Below are 27,347 nucleotides of genomic sequence, written 5' to 3' on the forward strand. Positions count from 1 at the left end.
CATTGACTCTTTGGAATAAACACAGCAAAACTTCTCCTAGTTAAAAATGTTAGCACAGGACTATGAAGGCATGGTAGAAACAGGTCTCATGCGGTATTTCAGCCTCTCTCTTGAAGCATGGCATTTAGGTACAGGTGTTAAAAGGTGAGCTATGGGTAGTCACAGACCACACGGCTCTGAAATGTGGCTTTTTAAAAACATATATTTGCATCTAACACAGGAGCTAGGGGATCAGAGATTACAACAGTGGAGACTCTCCACGAAAATGAATGCTGACAACAAAAAATGGCTCCGGTTTCCGCCCCCTGCCCCCAATTTTCTCTCCAAGACTATTGATATTTAGGACTACTGAGCCACTCCACACCTCTTTCAAGGCAAATAATTTTTGCAAGGCAGATACTTCATCGGAATGCCCCAAAACAGTGAAGTTGGTGCTGGAATTCCCCAGAAACAGTTCTATGCTGTGCTGAAACCAAACGCCTGTTTTCATTCTATGGCTACTCCACTCTGCCAAATTAAAGCAAAAGCAGCAAATGCAGTGATCAGAACAAAATAGCTTGCAGTGATTTCTATTATTTTGCCACGTGTGAAAGTAACAAGGCACTGTGTTTCTAACAAGGGAAAAGCCTGCAAGGTTTTTGTTTCTCTCTTCATTATCTTTCAACAATTGTTTCCTCCCAGGCCATGTAACAAAGAAAGATGAAGAGGTCCCCAATTTTCTAATGCAATAAAAATAAAAGGACAGACGATGGAAAGGGTGAAAGAGGTGAAGCATTTCACTACAATTCATATTGAGTTGTCTTTTTCTGTTTTTTAATTACGAAACCAAAAATAGCACAATGTAGTCTGAGTCACGTAGCTGCTAATTATGCTACTATTTCAAACATTCCAGTGTCATTCACAACCATGGTGCAGAAAGAGGACTTTATTTTGTTCTAACCATGTCATTTAAAACCTTTTGTCATGAGGGGAATAGTACGAGCACAGTCAAAATATGAATACAGAGCTGACAAAAACAACTCAAAATTCTGCAAGGATGTTGATATTTTGATAAAACAATTCCAATAGCCACACAATTGCAGAAGAATATGCCGTTATAAGCCACCAACTTTTCTTGAAACCCTAGTACTCTACAGATGCATCGCTAAGCAAAGTGCTCCCCTGGCGTCGTTCTCCAGACCATTAGAGATTGTGTAGTCAGCTACCACCAATAGTAGGGCCAGGGTCAGTAGCTGCTGTCTTTGGGGAGCTACCATGGTCCCACCACCTTGATAGGGCCCACCCTTCCTGTCCACAGTCTGGAACTCTGAGCAGCAACAAGTAAGCTGGGTCTAGCCTCCTTAAAAAAAAAAAAAAAAAACTTCCACAATGCTGTATGGGAAATTTACATGGTAGTTTCACCTAGCTGCCCACACTGTTAGGAGCATGGCTTTTGGCTGCCACCAGCAGTTAAGCCCTGTGTGGGCCACCAGTTAGCACTTTGCCAAACCTCCCTCCAAATCTAGAAGCAGCCCTAAACCAAGAATCAACTCAAGCTCAACAATTCTTATATGTTACTTCTGCATAGAATACAAGACTTCTGGTTGCAAAGGCCCCAAATACCTATTTCCTGAAATAGCTGGCTTCAACTACCCCTAGGCTTGTTGAACATCCAGCCTGAAGGATTCTGAAGAACTCAGAAAGCTTGCTCCCTCATTTGGTGTTTGTTTTGATATAAGTATACACCTACTGTGATTTTTAATGAGGGTTTTTTTTAAGGTGCCTATATCTTTTAAAATAATTTAGTTTTATGTACTATATTTGAGACTTGTATCTTATGTACCGATAGGTAATAGTAGTAAATTAAAAAATTAAATGTATAGCACAGCATTGCTCTTTGCAGTGTGCAAGAGGGCAGATCCCTTGCAACTATGACATAGGGAAACAAAGGAAGGGAAGAAAAATGGAGACAAGGGTAGAAAGGGGAAGAATGTGCAATTGTTTTGAGTTTCATGTGTTGAGGCTTGGCTATAGGCTTCGTTGCAGAAAAGCATGTTCAGTATAACAGCTGGCTCTTTGCAAAGCAACCAAGGAACAAAATGTATTTTTAGGGAAGAGCTACAAGGCAATTGCTCAGTTTGCTAAACTGGAAGTGTGGGAAGCAAGTGCCATGTTGGGTTTTACACAAGCCTATTCTCTTGATCCATAATTCATTTATTCCACTATTCTTGGTGTGGTTAGGAAGCAAGGACGAAGAAGGGATGGTGCCAGAAGCTGATTAAGTCAAGTTGCAATGTCAAACTCCCTTGCTTGATTTCCATTGAGAAATCTGATGCAAAGTGAAAGACAGTGCTTCTCCAAAAAAAAAAAAAAATCTCTACATACTCCCATTTTTTCATGGGAAAATGCAGGGCTTTGGGCCTTGAGCCAATTGGTATAACTCTTGCCTGAAGCTCCTTCAAGCCTGGAACTGGTTCTGAATTTGCATATCCCTGCCATGCAAGCTATACATCCTACCTCCGCCCTGCTGTATGAATTATCACTGATACATTCTGGCTTGCAGAGATGGACATATCCCAGCCCTGGAAAAAAACTCCAAGTGGACATGACCTAAATAAAACTCTTGTGAATCTGTGCACAAGCACTGCACTTCTTTCCTAGCCCAAGCTGCTATTTGAGAGTCAGACTCAAAACAGGACATGAAGGCAACAGTTCAGTGCAGTCTGATTTTCATAGCAAAAGAGGAACATGCAAGCAGGGAGCTGCTGTCACTTTCCTCCTTGCAGCCCCCTCTCCCCAAGTGCCTCTCCCCCCCCCCCCCGAGCTGAGCTCATTTGCTGTATCAGGAACTTGGTCAAGAGAAAGGGAGAAAAGGCACCTGAAGGGACAGGCCATAGGAAAGTAAGCTGTAGTCATGGAAGTGTGGTGAAGACCACCTGTCCATGCACTTCTTTTGCTGTTAAAATCTGTCCTTCTTCCTCACATCCTCATCCTACATGATTGGGAAAGGCCAAAGTTCAACACACATAGACTTGCCACAATGAAATCTAACCCTCTAATTGATCCTTCTTCTCCATGCATTACCAAACATCAGCATAGCCTCTGAGACACACAAACACAAATTAATATATAAAGCAATTGCAATTTTCCTTGTAACAAAACTACTCCCATTACTTACTTTAAACAGCAGGAGTGTTCCTAGGTGCAACCTCCTTTGGTCAGGTGCTGCAGCACTTTCCCCTGGAGTCTGTGCATTAAAACTTGTTCATTGTGCTCAAGGATGCTAGAATTAAAAACAAAACAAGAAATGTTCAGAGAAGAAATGTCACTTCAAGTGGTTGGCAGGGAAATCCCTGCACTATCCTCAATGTGTTTCTGATAACTTTAAGTAAGCTAGTTTTGGAACCAGAAGAGGGGAGAAGAAGTGGTCGGTTTTTGTGGATTGTGCCCTTTTGTTATCTTCGCAGCCGAAATGGATTTCTTCAAACACTGCCTGTTAGCATGGTTGTTAACATTCTTTGATGATCAACTGCTTATTAAACAGACTATGAACACATAGAAAACAGGAGTAACCACAGAGAAATCTGGAAAAATAATCACTCTGATAAGCGACATGGATGGTGCAGTAAGAAGGTAAATCAAATGAATTACACAATCTTTGTTCCCAATCTAAAGGTTACCTTCACCCTCCTCATGCCTCTGCTGCATTCAACACCTCCTTCATGACCACATCAAAGATCAGCTTAGCAAGCATCAACCTAGAGTCTACTCTTCTTTACATGATCAGTTTTCTGCAATCCAAGCAGTGAGAAAGGGGGCTCTTCTTCCTGTGTTGATCATTTAACACTATACTGTCACCTATCACTGCTTCTTTAGACTGCCAAAGAAGTAAACAGTGTTCTTAAAAGTATTTTAATCTTTCTTCTATCCCTTCAGCGGAGGGTGAACTCACACACTGTACTCTTTTTGCAGTTGCACTGGGGCTTACCTAGACAACTTTTTGTGTGTGTTCTGCACACACTTCTTAGCTGTTGCAGGAGTTCCAGAAAGTTTCCATCAAGGGAGCACAACCGCTGTAAGGAAATGTCATTTCCCCAGAGCTCAAAACACAGCAAATCGTTGCTTGGAAAATATTATCTCCCCACCCCGAACCAAGTAAACACTCATTGCCTTATCAAATAAAGCATGAAGTGTTGTGATATGTGTATCACAGGTCCCTATTTGATGCCCTCTGGGATACAACAGCGATGAGACAAAAGTTGGGGGGCACTCTTTGATCGCAGTAAAATCATTTCCCCCTTTTGGAAGCTTTTGGGGATAATATCAAAAGTGTGTGGAAATGTTCATCTATTCAGACTAAGGGCAATGCAATACAGGAAGCTTTGCCCTTGACTGCAGTCAGCACATCACCAAAACTGATGTCATATAGCACTGCAACCTTGGAAGGCAAATGAGGCCACCACCTTGCTGAAACTAACCAGTTCTGGCCAGTAACTGGCAATATTTTGGCTCTACAAAAGCACAATGTGGCATTCAAGTTAATTTTTTTGTAATTAGGAAAGTAGCCTATTTAAAATGAATAAAGCCATAAATAAGCATCAGTTCACTGCTATGAGAGATTCCCCCCCCCCCAAAGCATGAGGATTAACTTCAGTAATAAATGTTGAATATTTACATCTCTCTTCCTTCCTTCCTCTCCGTTATTCTTCATCTCTGCATTTTGCTCTGTCCCCCCACTCTCCTGCCCACCACAATTATTCCTTTTTATCTACCTGCAATTCCAGGCCCCCTCTTATTAAACACACCATCTTCCACCTGGGTCCTGTCAGCACAAAACTGTTTTATTTGGTTTCCAATTTGTCAGTATAGCCTAGAACACAATCTCTTGTCATCACTATTTGCTTCATCTCCTCAGAAAGTTAGTTCAAGCACAACAATCTGCCCGTCTGTCACAGTGAAAACAGATGCAAATAACTTCTTCAACTTTCCTGCAAGCCCTCCCCCCCCCCTTTTTATTGATTGTCCATACAAACCCTTATCATAAGGTCCACTTTTGGATGTCACTGTACAAATTATCAGGGAAAGCAAATCAAAACATCTTTGCATTGTAATGCTTGAAGATTTTTAGGTTAATGGGGCATCTGGTTCTTTTCAGTGCCTGTCCAACATGCAAACATTTGCAGTTGTTCTAGATCTTCTGCTAGATGTATCCCCCTAGACAGATCACTTATAACCTTGGGGCTGTTTATTGGACTCATTAGCTTTGCTTTATTGTACACTCCTTTGTCTTCCGGCTTGATATCTTTCTAGGGTATAGTGTCTTACATTTCACAATGAAAGAGCATTCAGTTTCAGCTGCCTTCAATTGATAGATCAATCCTCAAAGAGAGGTTGACTACATCTTCGACTGAATTCTTGATTCTTTTCACCTTATTCTGAAAACACATGAGTGGTATCCAACTAAATCATATTCCACTTGGACCTGTCAAAATCAATGACTTAACTGGATACCATCTTATGCCTATATGGATAAACACACATCAAAATGCTAGCTGCTGTTCATTACCCTAATAAATATTGGCAGCTCATATGGCTTTCTTACAGCTGAGTTATATTAATCCATATATTCACCCACTCAAGTTAAAGGAAAAGCTTCAGTCTAAAGCTTAATAAAACTGTTAAAAACATTTGCTGGGTCATGTCTGCATTTTCTCTACATGCTTTCCAAAACCCTCATAACAAAACTGTTCTGTGGGAAACTGAATGAATTACTACTGTCATGGGATCATTTTACAGCTCCTAAATAAGATATACTATAGCTGCCTCACAGTTTTACTACCTCAAGGGCTATGTTTGCATACTATGAAAAGTAGCTTATCAGCAGGAAGCATAATTTTCAGTTACCTAATTTGGATTGGTCAATATTTCCTCTCCCTGCAACTCAGCATTGGGTCAGCAGTCTCACTCACCAAATCATCCAAGTTCCCTGAATTTCTTTACACCAATTCTAAAACAACTGATGCAGTTAAAGGTCATGTTGATTTGTACGTACTTGTCAAGTGATATAAATGATAAATATTCCACAGTCAATAAATTACTAATAACAGACAATTAGCAACTTTCAATGTGTCTCATTCTACAAAAAGGGAATATGATGTAATAAAACTGGGGTGGGGACTCCATTGATGAATGCTCCCCCACTTTTTTAAAAAAAAAACTTCCTGCAGAGGCAAAACCAGATATTGAGGATAAAGTAGGAGCTGAAACCTGAGGTAAGGAGTTCCTAAATGACTGTGCTTCACAGTGTCCACTACTGACATTGTGTATATTATAGTATCCCTAGGCCATGCACCATCTTTAAAACAGTTGCAGTATACAAATAATGGGGGGAAATTACAGTTAATCAGTAACAATGGAAATTCTATTTAAAAGTGCTCCTTGAAATTGTATCACTGACTTTTCACTTCTCCACTAGCCCCAGAAATAATGCCTACTCCCCTTCCACAATTTATTTCCCCCCTCAGTGTATTAATACAACAGCAAGACACAATTCAAGTTAAGCACCTTACTATCTACAATATACAACCTACAATATACAAAACCCAAAAGATAATACTGACTGTCTAGAACTGTTTCTGGTGAACCCTGTTCGGCCACTGGTAGGGGCACCATGGCATGTCAACTCCTGAGCTTGGCTTCTGGATGGAAAGTGCTGCCCTCCAGAATCTCTTAAGATGATCCCCCTATGAGATGGGGCAGGGTGCCCCTTCCTTGTCCCTTTCTCCTAAGGATCTGGGTCAATACCTCCCCTACCATCATAAGTTGTGACAATTACCATGAGGTAAGCAAGAATGCACAGGACCAAAGCTAATCTGCCTGTGGGCAAAATTCCTCCCCAACCCTAAAAAACAGGGACCAACTGTTGTTCATAGCAATGTCATTAGATCACAAACCCTCCCCTGATGGAAGCAAGAGGTAAAGTAAACAACAAAGGGTGGGTAGTTTGAAAAGTCAATTGAAGCAGAAGTGGAGCAAGCAGGCAAGGACCACCATTTATGTCCCAGGAGCAGACCAGACAGAGCCAGCACAGATTTTGGTCTGGTCTACTTCCAGGCCACACACCCCAGGGAGCCTAGAATGATGCTGATTGGCTCTCTGAAGTCTTGCCCTGTTTGTGTCTTCCTGTGCAAAGTGTTTTCCAGCCACGCTGGAGTCTGAGATGTTGTCTGCTCCCCTGCCACCATGCCAGGCTGCAAATGGGTAGCTGGGTTAATCTGTTGCAGCAAACAACAAAATACTATGGCACCTTAAAGGGGTGCTACAAGACTTTGTTGTTGTAGTTTTCACATTCTAAGTAATACTACATGATGTATCAAGGAGGCAACGTTGGGCACAGTTTACAATTTAAAGAAAAACATACAAAAGCACACAAGAAAACCACTATCAGGACTGGGATTCAATGTCCAAAAGGGGTCAAACTACACATTCACTAGATACAGAACATGCTGCTATCCATCAGTTTTTCCCTGAGGAATCCTCTTTGGTAAAGCAGTCCATGGGGAGGGGAGGTTCATCTTTTTCTTTTCCAGTACAATTGACACACACCTGTTTGTATAGCTAGGAGTATTAGAGGGAAAAGTTCTCATTTTGTATTAATTTCCTCGTTGTATGCCCTCCTATGATACAGGAATGCTCTCCATGAAACAACTGGAAACATAAATTCATGAGAGGAAGAATTCCATCTTTAAGGAAGAAGAAATGACAAAGTGAACTCAGTCAACGCACTGAAACACACCTGGGAAGTACACCAGACTTGAAACCAACAGGGATATCTGGTTCCCATGGGCGGTATCCAACATGGTAGTTCTCTTAGCAGAATGGTTTTTGTTTGTGCCTCAGATCTCCCCACCCACAATGGATTTGGAGAGGGGTGCGAGAGGAGAGGGAAGTTCCAGAACTGCTTCCTGGGTTATTGTCCTGGTAAGACAGTAGTAAGTTTGACAGCAGTCCTGAAGAGGAAGCTGTTCTGACAGAATTGGCTATATACCCCCAAGGCTAGCTTAAGGTCCAACAGTCATTTCTTTCAACGACGACAGCTATTTAAAATACATGAAACATCTTGTTATACAAGACTACCGTAGCTCCCAATTATGGCTAGATCTTGGTGTGAAACAGTTCATGTATATGGAAGAACATAAGCAAACAATATACATTATTCAAAGGGATATGTAAGCCACAGCTCATTAAAGAGAAATATCAGCCATCTCCACCTTCTACCCTAGCACTTCACCCTTGTCTCCTGAAAATATCACCCTCTCATGCTGAGCTGTTTATGTATTTTGAAAACACAAATTATGTCATTAGTCATTTTTTAATGTGACGGTAAACTGCAATTACATAACTTCAAATGTTCACAGAATATACCTGCGGCAAACATAGCCAAGTAGCAGGAAGGGGCTTATCCATAAGTAATTATTTAAAAAGAAAGAAAAGGAGATCAGTGGATTTCTTACCCACCAACTGCTCCTTTTCTTCAGAGGCAGCTGCTGACTTTTAGTTCATGGTTTTTAACACTGGTCCCATTTCCCAAACCAGATCTCATAAGCAATTTAAGGGAAAGGATGCCTTTAAACATAGGCAGAACACCACAGTTTTATTACTGAGAAACATATATTATTATGTATGTGGCCACAGACAGATGTGGAGAGGGGAAGAACATGACTTCCAAAGTTGAGCTGTGTCACAGGACATATTGAATTTGTACGTTTGTTGTTTTTTTTAAAGGAAGATATGCATTCCAGTTGCTAAAAGTCAAAACACGTACATCAAAACTTTTAAAATATTGAGCAGATTTTCATATGTTAGTCATATTAGGCAGAAGCTTTAGACCACATTGATAATATTATGGGTTTAATTTGAGCCAGATGCCCCAAAGGTCAGTGTGAGGCATTATGTAAACTCATGACATAAAAAGGTAAAGGAAAGCAAAACACATTTTTCACTCCCTCTTCAACCTCTAACCACAGCCTTGAACTTAGCTGCCTAGTAATGGCTTTGGGGCTGAAGGAGAATTTTGGGAACCCAATCTGCTCTTAGCTGTGCTTAGTAGAAGGAACATGCTTATGAAAATTGGTATTGAGAGACACTAACCACGTGGTATGCACCTCCAATTCCACCTTCCCCTGGAATATCTTAAATTGTAAGTGGCCTGTCTTTAAAAAGGAATGAAATGTACTTTATTAACATATGGAACAGTTTGAACCACTAAGTACCGTATTTTTTGCTTTATAAGACGCACCAGACCACAAGACACACCTAGTTTTGGGAGGAGGAAAACAAGAAAAAAAATATTCTGAATCTCAGAAGCCAGAACAGCAAGAGGGATCGCTGCGCAGCAAAAGCAGCGATCCCTCTTGCTGTTCTGGCTTCTGGGATAGCTGCGCAGCCTGCATTCGCACCATAAGACGCACACACATTTCCCCTTACTTTTTAGGAGGGAAAAAGGGAGTCTTATAGAGCAAAAAATACGGTAATCTCAGCCGGTCTTCATAGAACTGATATTAAGGAGAATATCTTCCAAGTTGGGTTAGGGCAGTGGTTCTCAAACTTTTTGCTCGTGCCGTGCCATTTTTTTAAATCTTTATTATCTATGTATCTATCTTTTAATTGATAAGAAATACATTGGAAAACAAAAAGAAACAACTCCTGGCAGTGCTTGATTTATAATATAGAACGCAACTACTATATAAAATGGTCATGGGACATCCAGAAAGTGTAAAACAATGCAGCTACATAAGAACATGAATCATTCTCAAAATATAATTATAATGGAGTCTTCTCCAGCCCACAATTCAAATGGTGATTCTGTATCACAGCTACGATTGCCCTCTCCTGCCACACCAGTGTGGCACACCACACCCTTTGTGAACCACTGTGTTTGAGGGAAAGGGAATCCATTAGTCTGACATCGACAGCTGACATACAAGAGATATGATCACTTTCAATGAAGAGAAAGACTAAAATAGAGTTTTATTTATATACCAATGTGCATTATTCATATTTTGCATACAAACAATTTCAGGAGTTCACAAGTGCAAAATCTCTCAGGATCTCCTAGACCTCCTACAAGGCCTCAGAGAAGCTTGGAAAGCCATGGGGTGTTAAACCTCAGCAGTAGTAAGAGAGATTCCTCATATCATTCTCCAAGATCCTGAGATGGGCAGGATCAGATTCACTCACAGGACCCTGCCCACTCATCAGAACAGCTGCAGAGGTCCAGCTCATGTGCTCACCATCAAGATTGCTGGGCACAACCAATGGGGCCTTCACACTTACAGAACTCCCTCCTGAATGAATTACACTTGGCCACTTCAGTGCAGGCTTTCAGGTGGCCCTTAAAACCACCTCTCTTCCAGGCTGCCTTTCCTTAATATGTTTTCAGCTACGAAATTCTGAGCTGCTCCTTAATTTGGAAATCATAAGGCTTTATCAGGCCTACAAAGTCTAGATGCTGTTTCATGATAAAGTGTGCCCATCAGATGGTATAAATCATCTCCATATCAGTGTACGCTGCTTTGTGAGGGCATGGCCCCGAAAGGTGGTTTATGAAGCTGTTTAATCACTAAACTACTACTTAATTATGTAGAGGTCTGGAAAGTAATAAGACAAGATGAACTGCAAACCTTGCCATAGTTCAGTGCTTACAGCATCAAACTCTGCCACCTTCATCTTGAAATTGGGGAAGTAGGGTGCAAGTTTGCCTCTGCAATTCTTCTTGAACTTTGGAGACACAATGAATGGACCCCTGTATATTTCTATTTAGGTGGTGTTTTTTCCTGTAAAATCCTTTGAAAATCTGTTAGCAATACCAGGTTAGCACAATCAAATATATAAAGGTGAACCATTCCTGAAGCTACTCCCCCTTCTGCAAAGTTTACATTTTCATGTTGCAATGCTACAACCTGTAAAATAATTTTCTAAACGTGTTCCCAATCTCTTCTTGTTAATATGACACCACCATTCATTTTCTTTAAAAAAAGTAGCAAAAATATTAGACACACTTAAGTCTTCAATTTGTCCACCTGAAGAAAAGCAGCAAAAATCTTAGTTACATTACTCAAATCCCAATTTTAAGATATGTATTGTGACAACAGCTTCTGCAATGGTATATTTAATCTAAAGTTAGCAGAATGCTCCAAGCTACTTCAGGACTGTTTTTCAGACTACAGCAACCAGCACCTTTTGCGTGACCACCAACGCTGAAATTGGAATACAGGGTTTTCCCCCACCTCCAGAGATGCCAGAGTTCACGTGGCCAAGGTTTTCTTCATCAAATGAGCACAAGGCCAGATGACTATCAGAAACTCAGGGAGGTGGGGGAAATCCCACAATCTTCTCAAGGTTTGTGGCTACATATAGACAAGGTTTCTGAAACAATAATAGCAACCAAAAACACTAACATCTTTTAGAATAGCAGTGACAGATATGCCAATACAAAATTATTATTTATGGTGCATTAACTGCTGGAAACACAATCAGCCTCCACTTCATGCAAGTGATGAACAAAGTCATGGAGTCACAGTTAACCATTATGTCTCATTGGATGTAACCAGAAAACTATGGGCAATGGCTTCCAAACAAGCCAGGACATGAAGCCATGGTTTAAAGTTGGCTTATGACTCCTGCTTTGTTTGGAAGCTGTGAACCATAATTCCCAGTTTGTAACATGAGACTATGGTTAACTGTGGCTTCCCAGTCTGTTAGCCCAATCGCACAAGAAAGAGGTGGCTGTGTGTGGGTACATAAAACTCTTGCACATCCTGGCTTAATAAACCAAAATTTGATCATGTTAAAGAGATGTATACAAGGCCGCAACAAAAGGCATTTTTACCTAGATATTTAATTGAACAGCTCAGCTTCAAAGAATGGGAAGATGAAGGGTTCCAAAATAAAAGCATTGCAACATACCCACAATTGTCATCACCACTTCCAGGATTTCGAGCAGCAAGAAGGCACTTGAATTAAATTACCTAAATTAAAGTTGTAATTCCATCTTCAGTCTGTGATGATACCAAACACCCTGGTTGAAATTTCAGACTTATTATGAAGTGGAATACACTACAGAGAGACAGTAATGAACAGTAAAGTTCATCGCTGAATTATTGCATATAATTAAAAGTATGGTTTCTGCTATACCCATTCTTAAAGTATGTTAATAAAAAGAGAGAGCTGCCACTTTAAAAACACAAATCATGCATTTCCATACCCAATGTGTGATACTGCATCTGTTGCTGTTTTAAAAAATTATACAATCAGCACCTGATAGAAAACTATGCAACACTTGGTGGAACCCAACTGCTATGCTGAATATAAAAGACCCGGAGACACTTAATCAAGGATGACAGAAGTCTGCAAGGTAACTATAGGCCATCCCCATGGACCAAAAATCAATAATAAAAAACTACAACTGCAATTCTTAGCACACATTCTAGGAACTACTCAATAGGATTTACTTCTGAGGAAGCATTTTGAATGCATAGGCAATACTTACATTTATGACTAAGATATAATTTGTGATAAACTAATAGCCACACAACAGAAAGGTACATTACTCAAGTAAGCTAGCATTTATACACATAAATCAAATCAACACACACGTGTTCCAAGAAAGAAAAATCAAACACTTAATATTATTGCTTATTAGTACAGCACACACTCTTTTTCTGATGCATGCACAGAGTTCACTTTATAAGCAAGACAAAGATGTACTCTACGTGAAATTTCAGAAGCTGATGCAAATCAAGATGCACACAGGGTATACAGTCTCAGTTTCTCAAAGTTTCTGACTTGTGTAACTTGTGTGGAGTAAGCACTTTGCCCAAGAGAATATCAACAAGGCTTTGAAGACTACTAGAAAGTAGTTCCTCTAAACCAAGTGCCAATATACATATATTTAACAAATGTTCATGTTGAATTCACACAAAGCATACTAGGGAATAAGGTCCACTATCCTAGAGGAACTTAATTCAAAGTATATGTATCTGTGTAAGGACACAGTCATTACATAAAATGCCCAGGAACAGGTTTCCTTACTTGAAAAATTAAACAAAATTCAAGGACCAGTCCACACAACTGAAGCCCAGCATTACTGGACTTCATCACCCCTGACTTCTGGCTCTGCTTAATGGGGCTGACAGGAGTTGTAGTCCAACAACATGTGGAAAGCACCATGTTGGCTACTCCTACTCTACAGCACCAAACCAAGTTAGGAGCCAGCTGCTCCATTACAGAAGAAGAGAAAGAATTGTTTCAGGTATCTATCATGGGTGATACAGAGCATGGGCAGGAATGCTGGGGCAAGAACTCCCAAGATGGCCACATGATCAGGGATTTAACAGCTGACCATCTGCCTGAATCTACATTGGGCAACCTACCAGCAGGTTTAAAATACAGGTTACAAACATGGCACTTAACAGCTAAAAGAAACCAGTAAAGTGATGCAACCTGTGAGAGATGTAACACAACCTGTCCTCCCCACATTACTGCTAGGGCCTTTGGAACTGCATACACACACAACTGATTGGTACCCTGTCTGTAATAGAGAATATGGCTAGCTAAGGGTGGGGGCCATCATTGCTTTTTGCCCCATTTCTCCATTCAAGCTTTACAATTTAACGAGATGAATCCTCTCATTTATCTGACATCAGGAAGCATCATGTGCAGCAGTTTAGTAATTAATGCTTCGACTATTAAGAAAAATGTTTTAAGATTTTAAAAAGCTAGCTAGGAACTTTTACACAATGCATGGAAGCCATGAACTATAGCAAAATAAAGATCCACAAAGCAAATAAAGTGAGTGTGTGTGTGTGTGTGAGAGAGAGAGAGAGAGAGAGAGAGAGAGAGAGAGCGAGCGCACACATAATCACCCTGGATACTGAAAAATCAGAAGGTAAATTATAACTATTTAAAACAAAACACATAACACCGTCTTGGGCGAAGCTGTGAGCATCAAGCATACCAATTTCAAAGGACTAAGAGAAGATGAGTAAGTATGCAAACCAGGTTCTACAGCAATGCTTTTAGTTGTCAAACCACAACAGAGAGAAAATGTATAAGAGGAGTCTGTTTCACTAGCAATGAAGACAGCTCTTTAACTGAAGAGAGGTGCATACTTCACAGGGCTGCTGCTAGGGAAACTTACTAGCAACAATAAAGTCAGATACTGGACTTATTCCCAAGAGTAAAGTACACAGAAGAAGAAGAAAACAGACACTGGTGGTATAGAAGAGCTGCAAGAAAGTAGTATACATACACAAGCACACACAATATTCTGAAGGAAACTCAAGAGTACCCTAGAAGCTCTGTATGGGGATTAAGAGGAAGAAAGTTATTTCTAGTTGCCAGAAACAGGACAATCAAATATAAGAACAGCTTTTTGAAGTGTTATTTATTAAATTTGTATATTGCCCTATGCCTGCAGGATAAAATCACAATATAAAAACACAAAATACATAATCAAAATAAAAGCAAGGACAACTCAATACATATACACGTACATACCATATTTACTCGAGTCTAATGCGCACCTCAATTTTCAGAACCTTGAAACCAAAGAAGTATTTGCTGGCGAATGTAAATGTGCCATCGAATCTAAAGAGCACCTTAATTTTCGCAACGTAATTTGGCCGAAGAAAGGTGAGCATTAGATCTGAGTAAATACGATATGTATGTGTGTGTGTATATATACACATCCAGTATAACCCTTTTCACCCTATCTATGCAAATCTCCAACATCTCACTACTTCTGTACAAATGTCTAGCATAGATCTGCTTTTGCACAGGATGGATCTGTCTGCAGAATGTTAAAGTCACGCGTGCACATACACATGAACAGATCAATGTATTAGCTTCATTAGAGTATTTACATATTACAGACTATGGTAGCAAAGTCTTCTGTGTTGAAAACCTACCAAAGGTTCGGGCTTGTTCATACATTTATGGTTTTATTAAAAAATGTCTGGGCTGCCGTTCCAAGAGTTAATTACAGCGTTTTAATGCCACATAGCTGAAACACTACAAGTTGGTCTCTAGAGGAAAGGGAGGAGAAGGAGAATTTATATAGTGTGCTTCAATTGTTCTCACTACTTGACAAACAATTCAGGAATGAACCAATCTAATTCTGAAAACAACAAGCCATGATACTGTATAAGCAGCATTATTGACGCTTTTTGTATCAATACAGTAAAACAAAACTTGCATTGGTCAAGGACAATTGTAGGAAATAGAATATGATTGAGACAGATTTAAACTTCTCAAGAATAGTGGAGAAAAAGCTGACCTGTCACATGAGAACCTGGTTTTCATTTTCAAATAGTTACACACCTTACATAATAATAATAATAATAATAATAATAATAATAATAATAATAATAAATTTTATTTATATCCCGCCCTCCCCAGCCGAAGCCGGGCTCAGGGCGGCTAACAACACTAAAACAGTACAACATTATAAAAACATTATAAAAAGTAATTAAAATCAAAATTAATGGCAACCATAAACTAAAGTTTTGTAAAGATTGCCAAAGGAGGGAGTCAGGCTGCGCCCTGACCAAAGGCCAGGTGGAACAGCTCTGTCTTGCAGGCCCTGCGGAAAGATGTCAAGTCCTGCAGGGCCCTTGTCTCTTGTGACAGAGCGTTCCACCAGGTTGGAGCCGCAGCCGAAAAAGCCCTGGCTCCAGTTGAGGCCAGCCTAACCTCTCTGTGGCCTGGGACCTTCAAGGTGTTTTTATTTGAAGACCGTAAGTTCCTCTGTGGGGCATACCAGGAGAGGCGGTCCCGTAGGTACGAGGGTCCTAGGCCGTATAGGGCTTTGAAGGTTAAAACCAGCACCTTAAACCTGATCCTGTACTCCACCGGGAGCCAGTGCAGCTGGTATAGCACCGGATGAATGTGATCTCCAAGCGAAGACCCCGTAAGGAGTCTCGCTGCAGCATTCTGCACCCGCTGGAGTTTCTGGGTCAGTCTCAAGGGCAGCCCCACGTAGAGCGAGTTACAATAATCCAATCTGGAGGTGACCGTCGCGTGGATCACAGTGGCTAGGTCAGGGCGAGAGAGGTAAGGAGCCAACTGCTTAGCTTGGCGGAGATGAAAAAATGCCGCCTTTGTTATAGCTGCAATCTGCGCCTCCATGGAGAGGGAGGTATCAAAGATTACACCCAAACTCTTAACGGACGGTGCTGGCACTAATTGCACCCCCGCAAGAGATGGGAGTTGCCCCCTCAGTCCCATGTCGTCCCGTCCCAGCCAGAGGACCTCTGTCTTCGAAGGATTTAACTTCAACCGGCTCCCACGTAACCATCCAGCCACAGCCTCTAAGCATCTGATCAGTGTATCTGGGGCTGAGTCAGGGTGGCCGTCCATCAACAGAAAGAGTTGGGTGTCATCAACATACTGATGGCAGCCCAGCCCAAAACTCCGGACAAGCTGGGCGAGGGGGTGCATAAAGATGTTAAAAAGCATCGGGGAGAGTACTGCACCCTGGGGCACTCCACACACCAAGGAGTGGCGGGATGACAATTCATTTTTGTCTTAGATTGACAATTTATGTTTATAAAATATAATGGCCTGAATTATACATTTTTCTTGATGACTTCTCTAAAAACAGCAGTTCCTGATCCAGAGAAACCAATGTTGCAGTAAATGTCATTTATAATGTCAACCAACTCACATAGATGAGTTGCTGTGATATTATCTGCTAAACCACTTCTGGGGATACACCCCGTCTTACTCCTGGTACAAAAAAAAATCTATTAGTGGCAGATGACATGTTGATCTGTCAGAAATGGAAAAAATTCCATCCCACCATCTCTTGATTTCTGGTTAGTTGAAATATGGGTAATGGCTTACGGTATAAGGTGAAACATGCATTTCATAACATTTAGTCACAGCAATCTCCCCATGTTAGGAGCTAGTATCTCTTCCCTCATAAAATGGGCAGGTGGCTACTGTGGCAGCCATTTCTCTTACCCAAAAGCCCCCTTATCTTGATGCTGAATTATCATGTAGCATTGTAGCAAGGGGACTTTTGGGTAAAAAAAGAAGAAATGGTGATGTTTAGGAACAGTGCTACCACTGCAAAATAGATGGTGATGATTAGGGTACATTTCATTCAGGTCTTATACTATGGGTGGTATCACCGTTTACTCCCAGGGACAAACCTAAGAAGCATAAAAGAGGCTTGGAAACATATGTTCTCCTACAAGGGATCAAGCTACAGCTTTTTTAAGGCTTGCATAAAGAAGGATGGAGGGATGGTGATTTATTTTTAAGTTGAATTCATCCGGACTTTCATCATATGAAAAACAATCACTGTTCATTGCTGCCCTCTTCCATTAATCACATTAGAACAGCATTCTTGGACATGTTCTCTTTACATGGCGGCCTCTCCTTCCAAACCCACTGGCAATGCCTTTAACACAGACAACCTATGCCCCACTTCCCCGGGTTTGGATGTCAACAGAACAGTTGGCTCTGAATGAAAATCATTACCTTAGAAGGTGGCAGAAGATCTAAAGAAAGGAAAGCTGGATGGATACTCTTCTCATCTACCACAGCTTGGGCTCAAACATTTTCACGGTGTGACAAAACAATTTAAAAACAACAACCAACCACTTTTAGAGCCCTGAACATTTTTTACTTTTACCCCCTATGCTAATGTTGCTTCCTGAAGAATGCTTACATAAGACACATGACATTTAGTAAAGGAAACGGCACTGCTTTGTGAAAAATGTCTGGCAAGAACCTTAAGCACTGACTGCGTTAGCTACTCTGTCCAATCCATCCATCTTGTTTACAGGCATCAGAAGACAAAAGCGAGATTATCTTCTCAGAGGAATGCATCATGCTGCACTAGTATAGAACCTCTTCAAGACTTCTTTGAGGAAGAAGCACAAGTACATATAATTTTAACAAAAATACTTCCTACAGACAACAAATGAATCATTGCTGGATTTCCACACCACAAGCAAGAGATGATGGGAGCAGCAAAATGGACTGGTGATTGTCCTGATTCTGGATAAAGGGAATAGACATGAGGGTCACACTACATAATAGAAATGGATACCTTGGGCTCATGCATATGACCTTACGAAGGCCTCTGACTAACTCCAGAAAGCCAAAGTCCCTAAGACAAGTTAAGGGCTAGTTTGGCTCATCTCTTGTCCATTTACACAGGAAATAACCACACTCTGCCCTTGTTTCCCTAATCAGAACATCAAAATATCGTAACCCTAATGCATATGTTAGTTCCAATGACGAAGACTAAATTTACTCAAATGGCTAGTTCCTTGATGTATACAAATATTATTAAAATCTGAAGCAGGTGGGAATGGGGCAGGGGGAGAGGAGAGGAAGATATGGACAGAAGCATATCCTTAAGTCTTGAGAAGCTGGTAAGCAAGGAAGCCCTGCTGAGAATGTGTTGCTTATATTGTTGGAGCAACACACAAACACTGTAGTCATTGTGGCCATATTTTTTTAAAACGAATCATTGTCTGTGAACACCTCTTCACAATTAAACATAAAATGAGATGTGTAGTTTCTCAGAACCTCAATTTCTGGAACACTTGCTTCTATTTTTGTGGTACTTTATTAAGAATAAGTTACATTGTCGGCAGAAGTCTTCTCAATTTACTTTCACGTCTTTATACTGAACTGATAAGTCTTTCCTAGTACAGTCTGGAGAAAAATAACTCCAAGCAAACAAATTCACCAGTGGGAGTGGGTAAATCCTCTTGCATAAAAATACTTAAAATACATTAACCATCCTCAACTAACAGCCAGAATGACATTCATGACAAAAGGCAGCTCCTATTTCCTCTGTTTAGAGAAACTATATTCAATAAAGGCTGATAGATAAGAGCTAGCGTTTTTCCATGAATGGTCCACAGTACCAGGAAAATTCAGAGAAACAAGTTCTGTTCTAATCTACAAGGATATTGTGCTGATTATCTGGCTCTATGAGACTCAAAACTCCCAGTTCTTATAATAAAAATCTGTATTTATCACAAACATCTAGATGTTTTATTACTCTTCAAATCATGCCTTCCCCCTCCCCTGCCTACTTTACTCCAACTTTTGCTGCTGGAACAGAAATACCTTAACCATCAATATTGTTTGCAAAAAGAGCTTACAATTTGAACCTGTTGTTCTTTCTGTTTGTCGTTGTTGTTGTTATTTATATGCCACCCATCTGATGGGGTAACTCCAGCTACTCTGGACAGCTTCCAACAAATTAAAACACAATAATACATCAAACATTAAGATCTTTCCCATACAGGGCTGCTTTCAGATGTCTTCTAAAAGTAGAATAGTTTTTTATTGTTCAGCTAGCGCAGGAGCCCTCTATAGCAGCCTGTCTACCAACCTCTGATAAAGGTTGGTGTCCCCTGGACAGTTAAGTCCAGTCAAAGGCAACTATGGGGTTGCGGCGCTCATCTCGCTTTCCGGGTCATGTGGCCAGCATGACTAAACCACTACTGGCACACAGAGGACCGTGACAAGTGCCAGAGCACATGGAAACACCGTTTACCTTCCCACCGCAGCGGTACCTATTTATCTACTTGCACTGGCGTGCTTTCAAACTGCTAGGTTGGCAGGAGCTGGGACAGAGCAACGGGAGCTCACCCCGTTGCAGGGATTCGAAATGCCAAACTTCTAATCAGGAAGCCTAAGAGGCTCAGTGGTTTGGACCACAGTGCCACCTGTGATAAGCCTCTGTGTACTAAGCATGGGAAGATAAGCATCTTCTCTTCAGTCTGACTTCGCCCCATAAAGTTACAACCTGGTTAATGCTGACAATGAAAGAAAGGAGGAAATTCACATGGGAAGAAAAGGAAAGAAGGGCAAGGGAGCCCATAAGCCCACATTCCACTCCCAATCTCAAAGCCATGGTTGAAAGACTGGAAGCATTATGCCATTAACTAGGCCTGAAGACCAACTGGAGATGAAATAATTTTTGAAATACTCAGGTACGTTAATACTGTGAGGCTGCTGGATCTACTGAAATTCAAGATCTCAAGAAGGGGAGCAGCAAAAAGTTTAATTTGAGGGGAATAAGGTTGATTTGTGTAATTTTCCTCCAGGTTAGCTTTTCAAACAGGTGCAGCAACATCAGTTTGCTAGAGAAAGTGAAACAATTTTTGGCCTGTGCTCATGTCAACCTTTCCCGTTTAGGAGGGGCAACCTCTAGACTTCAGCTGCTTTGCACTTTAATAATAATAATAATTCTTCATCATCTTTGCCAAAATAAGCTGTCTCTTCCAAAAAGATTTCAATGGAGTTAGAAGGCGTGTCTTATTTTTCTTCCACAAGCCTCCTTATTTATAGATTAAAATGTTGGCAGGTGTGCTCAGGAAAAGGAGCTGCAGGGCTTAACACGCTGTGAAAAAGCAACAGATTTGTTCTAACAGATTAACAAACTGAAAGGCTGAGAAAAGTTGTACTTTCGCTTCCTTACATATGGTTCTTGTTTGTCAAAATGCAGTTTTATGGAAATAGTGACAACAAGGGAGTGCACAAAGCAAAACGAAGCATCACAGCCAAATTCACTAGAACAGTGGGGATGTGCCTAGGAGCTTATACGGAACACAACAAATGCCCCAAATCAAGTCTCTAGTGTGCATTTCTAAGGACGTTGCACACATTAGGACAGGAAGGTGCTAATTTTCATGAAAACAAATATAATATTTGTCACTGCCTATCTTTTTAAATCTTGACTGCAGGCTGGTAACTTCCTTTTTATGTCTTGGTTCTGGGGAAACCTCTACTTCACCAATTCATGGTGTGGCTTCTTTGGCAAATTTAATGGGCTAAAACTACTGCTGCACCTCGCCCTGCCCTAAAGGGGGGAAATGACGTTTAACAGAATCAACAGCACCAACAAATTACTATGCAAACCTTGTAACTTGTTGGCCATATGCATTACATCAGGCCACCCCTCTGGGTGGAATGGGGAACATGGGATTTCTTAATATACGCTCTCATCATAAGCATGTGAAGACTAGTAGTACAAAAGTGCCTAATATTTTTGCTTGGTTTTCTCCGGCTCCTCAACAATGGATGGGAAATATGGGATGAAATCAATAAGTATGCCTATGTCATAACATTTATTTTATATTTCTTGAAAGAGAGAAATACCAGAGCTCAAGAATTAACTTAAACCAAGAACTGGAGAAGTGTTGTAGGTCAGTGGTAGAGAATCTGCCTTGCACACAGAAGCTCTGGGGTTCAATCCCTGGCTGAGAAAGAGTCCTGCTGGAATCCTGGAGAGCTGTCAGTGTAAACAATACTGAGCTAGATAGGCCAATGATCTGAGCTGTTCCCATGTTCCAACTACAAGTGATCCACAGAACTTGTTTCCAATATCTAGTTCACTGCTGCAAAGTGAACAGCAACAAGGGGTGTGTGCAACAACAAATAGCATTGTATCCTCATCCCTTTATTGGTGCTCCTGTTGACGGTCTAGTCAGCCGGACAAGTGGCGTAGCGTAGGGGGCACTGGGGCAGTTGCCCCAGGCACAACATTGTTAGGGGCACAAAATTTCAACACCCAGTGCTGTCTCAATACAGCTGTGCACTTCTGTTGCTGTTCTCTGTTGAAAACGGTTTCTCCATGCAAACCAGGAAATGACGTCTCCACACAATGAAATAGCTCCTTATCTCCGCGGCTGCAATCTCCTGGGTGACGTGGATGCCGTTGGGCAGTTGAATCTGCATGCCTACACACACACCCCGCGTGGCCCTGGGTGCTGGCAACTCTGACTGCGCCACTGTGCACAGACATACATACCCTCCTCCAGAATATGACAAAACTTTAAAAGGAGTCAGTCAGACCAATTCATTTTTTCTCCACAGTCCATATCCCAGTTTCCTGTTCCTGTTCTGTGACTTCTGGAAGCTTCTAAGTATGTTGTCCTCATTGGGTTACTCCTGGATAGCTTTTTGATGCTCTGAATGTCTGTATCTCTCAAGGTTTCCTTGAGTATATCTATATATCTCCTTCCATTTCTGTGAGCAGGGAAGGGAGCATTAAATTCACAAACTGAGAGAGTGATGATGAAGTTGATATTCTTGCTGAAAGATTACTGCATCTCAGCTCTGGCTAGCTTCTTTTCACACTTTGAAGAGTGTGTGTTTTGAAGCACACATGAATGACTTTCAAGCCTTAACAGAAAAAGATGTGGTCTCCTAGCAGTAACCCATCTTTTTCTGCAATGTGTAAAGTGTCCCTTTTCTGAAAAAGATAAACTGGAATATATTTTACTAGCTCAGGGAAGATTCTCTGCAGGTAGGTTTATGAGGAAAGAAAAGTTTCACAACTACAAAAAAAAAAAAATTATGCCTGTAGACAAAACTCTATGTATTTCTAAAAGGCAAACAGAACTATTCAACTGACATCACTAAGTAAAATCTGTATTAGATGATCTCGCCACAGCTATCCATGCTTTGGAAAATGTGATTTCTCTAATATGTTAATTTAAGAAGTGTCTGGAAACTTCAAGTGAACCAAAATACCATAGTCAGGTAGTCAGCAAAAACTGCCACATTTCCTGAATTTTGAAGAACTTCAGTGGCTTCCAGTTTGTTTCTCAGCACAATTCAAAGTACTAGCTTTCAATCCATAAAGCCTTCAATGATTTGGGTTCGTGGAATCTGAAAGGACTTTTTTCTCCCATATGAACCTGCTTATTTTTTTTTTTTTTTTAAATATTTTTATTAAGGATTTTCTTGTTTTACAGAAGTGTAGTGCCTCGTATTTTTTTTCTTCTTCTTCTTCCATGTAACGTTTTTACAAATCCGTTTCATTTGTTGAGGCATTAGGGGGAGACGAAAACAGAAAGAAAAAAGAAAGGGGGGGTGGGGAGAGGGAGGATGGATGGGGGTGGGGTCGGGTGGCGGTGTTTCTATTATGTTTAATGTATGTAGAGTTTGGTGTCAGCGTTGCTTGTGTTGTTCACTTGTGTTCCTTTGGTGGTGAGAGAGGTTGGGGTTGGCTTAGGGTGTGATTGTTTGCTTGTGATTGGCTGTGGTGATCTTTGTTTTCGTGTGTGAGTGAGGTGGGTGGGTGTTTTGGATCAGGTTAGCCATATTGATTTGTATGCTGTTGGTGGATTATTGTCATTGTCCTGTTGGGCTGTGTATGTGATAAAGGGGAGCCATACCGGGGTGAAGGCGTCTTCTTCTGTTTGTCCCCGTGTCAGTTTCAGTTTATTAGTTAATTTTTCTAGTAGGGCTGTTTCCCATACTATTTGGTACCACTGATCCATGCTTACTCCTGACAGGTCTCTCCAGTGTCTGGTTATGATGTTTCTGGTTGCTGAGAGCAGGTGGGTTATAAGTTCTTTGTGGTGTAAATGGGCATTGTTGTCTTGGAAGATGTTTAGTAGGGCCAATTCTGGGGTGATGTCTATTACTTGCTTAGTTATTTTACATATTTCTTGTATGGCTGTTGTCCAGAATAGTTGAATTTTGGGACACTCCCACCACATGTGGAGGTATGTGCCTGAGGAGGTGCACCCTCTCCAGCATTTTGGTGAGGTTCCTGGGTGTATTAGCGCTAGTTTCCTTGGTGTTAGGTACCACCTGTAGGTGAGTTTCAGTGTGAGTTCTTTTCTTTTTGTTGATATGGATTTAAAGGGGGGTTTAGACCACATTCTGGTCCATTGAGTGGGGTTAATCTCATAGCCTATGTCATTCTCCCATTGTTTTTTGATTGTGTCTAGGGGATTTGCGGGATTTTGGAGTAGTATTTTGTATATTGCGGATACCGTCCCTTTACCATTTCCCTTTGTTGTTAGGAGGAGGTTTTCAAAGGTTGTCAGGGGCCTAGTTGCTGCTGATTTTACTGTTGGGTTGTTTAAGAAGGCATGTAGTTGGTGTTGTGTTAACCAGGTCATTTGGGTGTCTTCTAGTTTGTCTTGTATTTCTTGTGTTGACAAGGGTTTGTTATTTTTATAAAAGTCTATTAGGCGATATAAGCCTTTGGTTCGCCAGGTTTTTGTCTGGAGGTTTTGTGCTGCATGGTAGAATAATGGGTGGTACGCCAGGGGGATTAGTGGGGATGGGGTTGGGGATAGTTTGCCTATTTGTGTTTTCCATGCTTTGAGCATGGTCTGTGTGTACCTGTTAAGTGTTGTGGGAATTTTCTTTAGTTTGTTTGGGAGGAGTGGGTATGTTGTGGTGCAGGTGTTTTCAATTGTGTCCCTCTCTAGGTGTACCCATTGTTTTGTCTCATCTTCTAGTATATATGGGATTATATGGCGTATTTGGTTGGCATTGTAATATGCTTCTATGTTGGGGATTCCCCATCCTCCTTCTGAGGTGGGGAGGTGCAGGTATTTGGGGCTTATTCTTGGTTTTTTATGTGAGAAGATGAAAGAGTGTAGTTTTCTCTGCCAACTGCGAAGTTGGGTTGAGGGGATCCAGATTGGGAGGGTTTGGAATAGGTAGGTTAGTTTTGGGAGTGTGATCATTTTGATCATGGCTATTTTGTCTGAGAGAGTGAAATTTGTGTTATTCCATCTCTTTAGGTCTTTGTTAATTTGTCGCCACAGGGGCTTGTAGTTGTGGAGGTACAGTTTATTGAGGTTTCTGGTTATTTGTACTCCTAGGTATCTGAACTTGGTGTGGCAAAGTTTTATTTTGGTGACCTTCGTGAGTTCTTTTTGGGTGTGAGGAGGGGTGTTGAAGCACATTGCTTCTGACTTTGTAAAATTTACCTGTAGGCCCGACACCATTGCAAATGTGTTGAGTTCTCTGATTAGGGAGGTTGCTGTGCTTATGGGGTCTGGTGTTGTGACCATTAGGTCATCTGCAAAGAGCCCTAATTTATAGGTTCTGCCTTTTATTTCCACTCCCTTGATGTCTGTGGCTGCTCGGATGCGGATTGCTAAGGGTTCCAGAGCCAGGATAAATAAGAAGGGAGACAGTGGGCATCCTTGTTTCGTGCCTCTTTGGATAGCTATAGTATTAGAATCCATATTGTTAGTTCTGCATTTTGCTGAGGCTTGGGAGTATATTTGTTTGAGGATTTGTAGGAAGTTGGGGCCAAATTTCATGTTAGTTAGTACTGCTAATATGTATTTCCACTCCAAGCAATCAAAGGCTTTGAGGATGTCTAGGGACATAATTGTCAATGGGAGTTTGGTTGCCTTGCTGTGTTCGATCAGGTTCAGTAGTTTCCTGATGGGGTCTGTTATATTGCGGCCAGGGACAAAACCAGTCTGGTCTGGGGCTATTAACTTGTGTAGGAAGATTTTTAGGCGGTTGGCCAAGATTGATGTGAATATCTTGTAGTCTTGGTTTATTAATGAGATTGGGCGGTATGATTCTACTTTGAGGCTGTCTTTTAGTGGTTTTGGGATGGAGACTATTTTGGAGTGGGTCCAGGTTTTGGGGATGGGGGCCCCTTTTATGATGTCGTTGAATAGGCGGGTCATGTAGGGCATCAAGGGTTCTTTGAATTTCCTATAGAATTCTGCTGTGAAGCCATCTGGGCCTGGGGCTTTGTGTGGTTTCAGGTTTTTGAGGACCGCATCTATTTCCTCTGGGGTGATAGGGCTGTCCATGAATTCCTGTTCCTCATCAGTTAGGGTAGGCATGGTCAGTCCTGCTAGAAATGTTCTGATTTCCTTCTCTGGTGGGTTATGGGAGGTGTATAGGTTGGAGTAGAATTCTGCAAATTCTGAGGTTATTTCTTCGGGGGAGAATGTTATGTTGCCGTCTTTTTTGGTGATGCAGTGTATTCTTGTTTTGAGTGCTTTTTTCCTACATCTATTTGCTAGTAATCTGGAGTTTTTCCCTCCATATTCGTAGAAACGTTGTTTAGAGTATAGAATGTTGATCATTGTTTTGTTAATTTCTAGGGAGTCTAGTTCTCTCCTTTTTTGTTCTATAAGTTTGAGGAGTTTTTTAGATCCTGTTTGTTTGTAGCGTGATGAGAGGGCTGTGATGTCTTGTTCTATTTTGCTAATTTTTGAGGAGGTTTGTTTTTTAAGGAATGTTTTCTCTTTTATGCAAGCTCCTCTGGTGACCGCTTTCATTGCGTCCCATAGGAGGGGGGTTGTTATATTGTTTACATCGTTTTCCTTGAAGTAGTTTTGGAGGGTTTTTGTGAGGCTCTCTCTAATTTGTTTGTTTGTAGTTAGGATGGGACTGAAGGACCATGATGGGGTGGTTTGTGTTCCTTCTCCTATTTTAACGATGACTTCTACTGGGGCGTGATCTGTGATTTTAATGTTACCTATGTTTGTTGATTCCACTGAGGGGATCAGACCCTGTGTGAGTAGAATGCTGTCCAGTCTGGACACTGTATCATGGCGTCCTGATTGGAATGTATGGCTGATGTCTCCCGGGTTTTGCTCACCCCAAATGTCGTAGAGACCCCTGTTTTTTAGCATTTTTAGTAACTTGTAAGAGTTCCTAGTTGTTGGGGGTTTCCTTCGGAGGAAGGTTGCCCATGGGGTTGTGGGGTGGATATCTTTCAGGGATAAACCTTTCATATTTAGATTGAGGTCCCCTCCTAGGATTGCTTCCCCTTCAGAGAAGGAGAGGAATTTGTTTAGTGTCTTCTGGAAGAATTCTAATTGTTTCGTGTTTGGGGCATATATGGAGCCGATTGTCAGTTTGATTTTGCCATCTAGTGTCCCTTTAGCGAAAATGAATCTGCCTTTTTTGTCCTTGAGGACTGTTGTGGCAGTGAAGTTCAGGTCTCTACTGAGTATTATGGCTACACCACGAGCTTTCCCTGAGCCTTGTGCGACCCACTGTTGACTGAAGCGGGGGTCGCTCAGGAGTTTGCTGCCTTTGGGTGGGTTGTGTATTTCTTGTAGGAAGGTGATGTGTGGTTTCATGGTGTTTATGTATGAGGTGATGCGTTTTCTTTTGATGGGGTTTCCCAGCCCCCTCACATTTAATGTAATTGCTTTTAGGTTAGCCATCTTGCTTATCTATTATGTGGGGCGATTCCCTGCCAACCCGTTCGGGTTGTCTTGTGTCTCTCTCTTCGTGTTGTTTAAAGAACCAGTGGGGTTGCGCTGACCTAGGGTGTGGTGGGTGGGGGGCTAGTGGGAGTAGAGTGAGATTTGGGTTAAAGAGTAGGGGGTAAGTTGTAGGGCGTTTCCTATATGTAGTCATATAGGTGTTTGTTTGGGGTATTTTGGGCCATCTGGCATTTAGCCGGTTGGTCCTAGGTCTCAGCTGGTGTGGAAGGCCATGTTCAAGGACAGGCCATCCCCCCTGTTGTCTGCGATAGGGGGTGATCAGCGAGACAGTGTGAAGTGACTTTGTAACGTCGCTGTCAGGTATAAGGT

General features: G+C 41.3%; 1 protein-coding gene across 36 annotated transcripts in view; it reads right to left on the reverse strand.

The window, feature by feature from the left end:
• The window catches only part of ATXN1 (ataxin 1), a 305,212-nt gene that overhangs the window by 136,100 nt on the left and 141,765 nt on the right, over window positions 1-27,347 (reverse strand). For all 36 annotated transcript variants that reach the window (XM_083747217.1, XM_083747202.1, XM_083747209.1 and 33 more), the window contains one exon: window positions 3,158-3,262. The gene's annotated coding sequence lies outside the window, so the exon portion shown is untranslated. The remainder of the gene's footprint in view (window positions 1-3,157; window positions 3,263-27,347) is intronic.

The sequence above is a fragment of the Podarcis gaigeae genome, assembly GCF_964106915.1.
Source record: "Podarcis gaigeae genome assembly, chromosome: 7".
NCBI lineage: Eukaryota > Metazoa > Chordata > Lepidosauria > Squamata > Lacertidae > Podarcis > Podarcis gaigeae.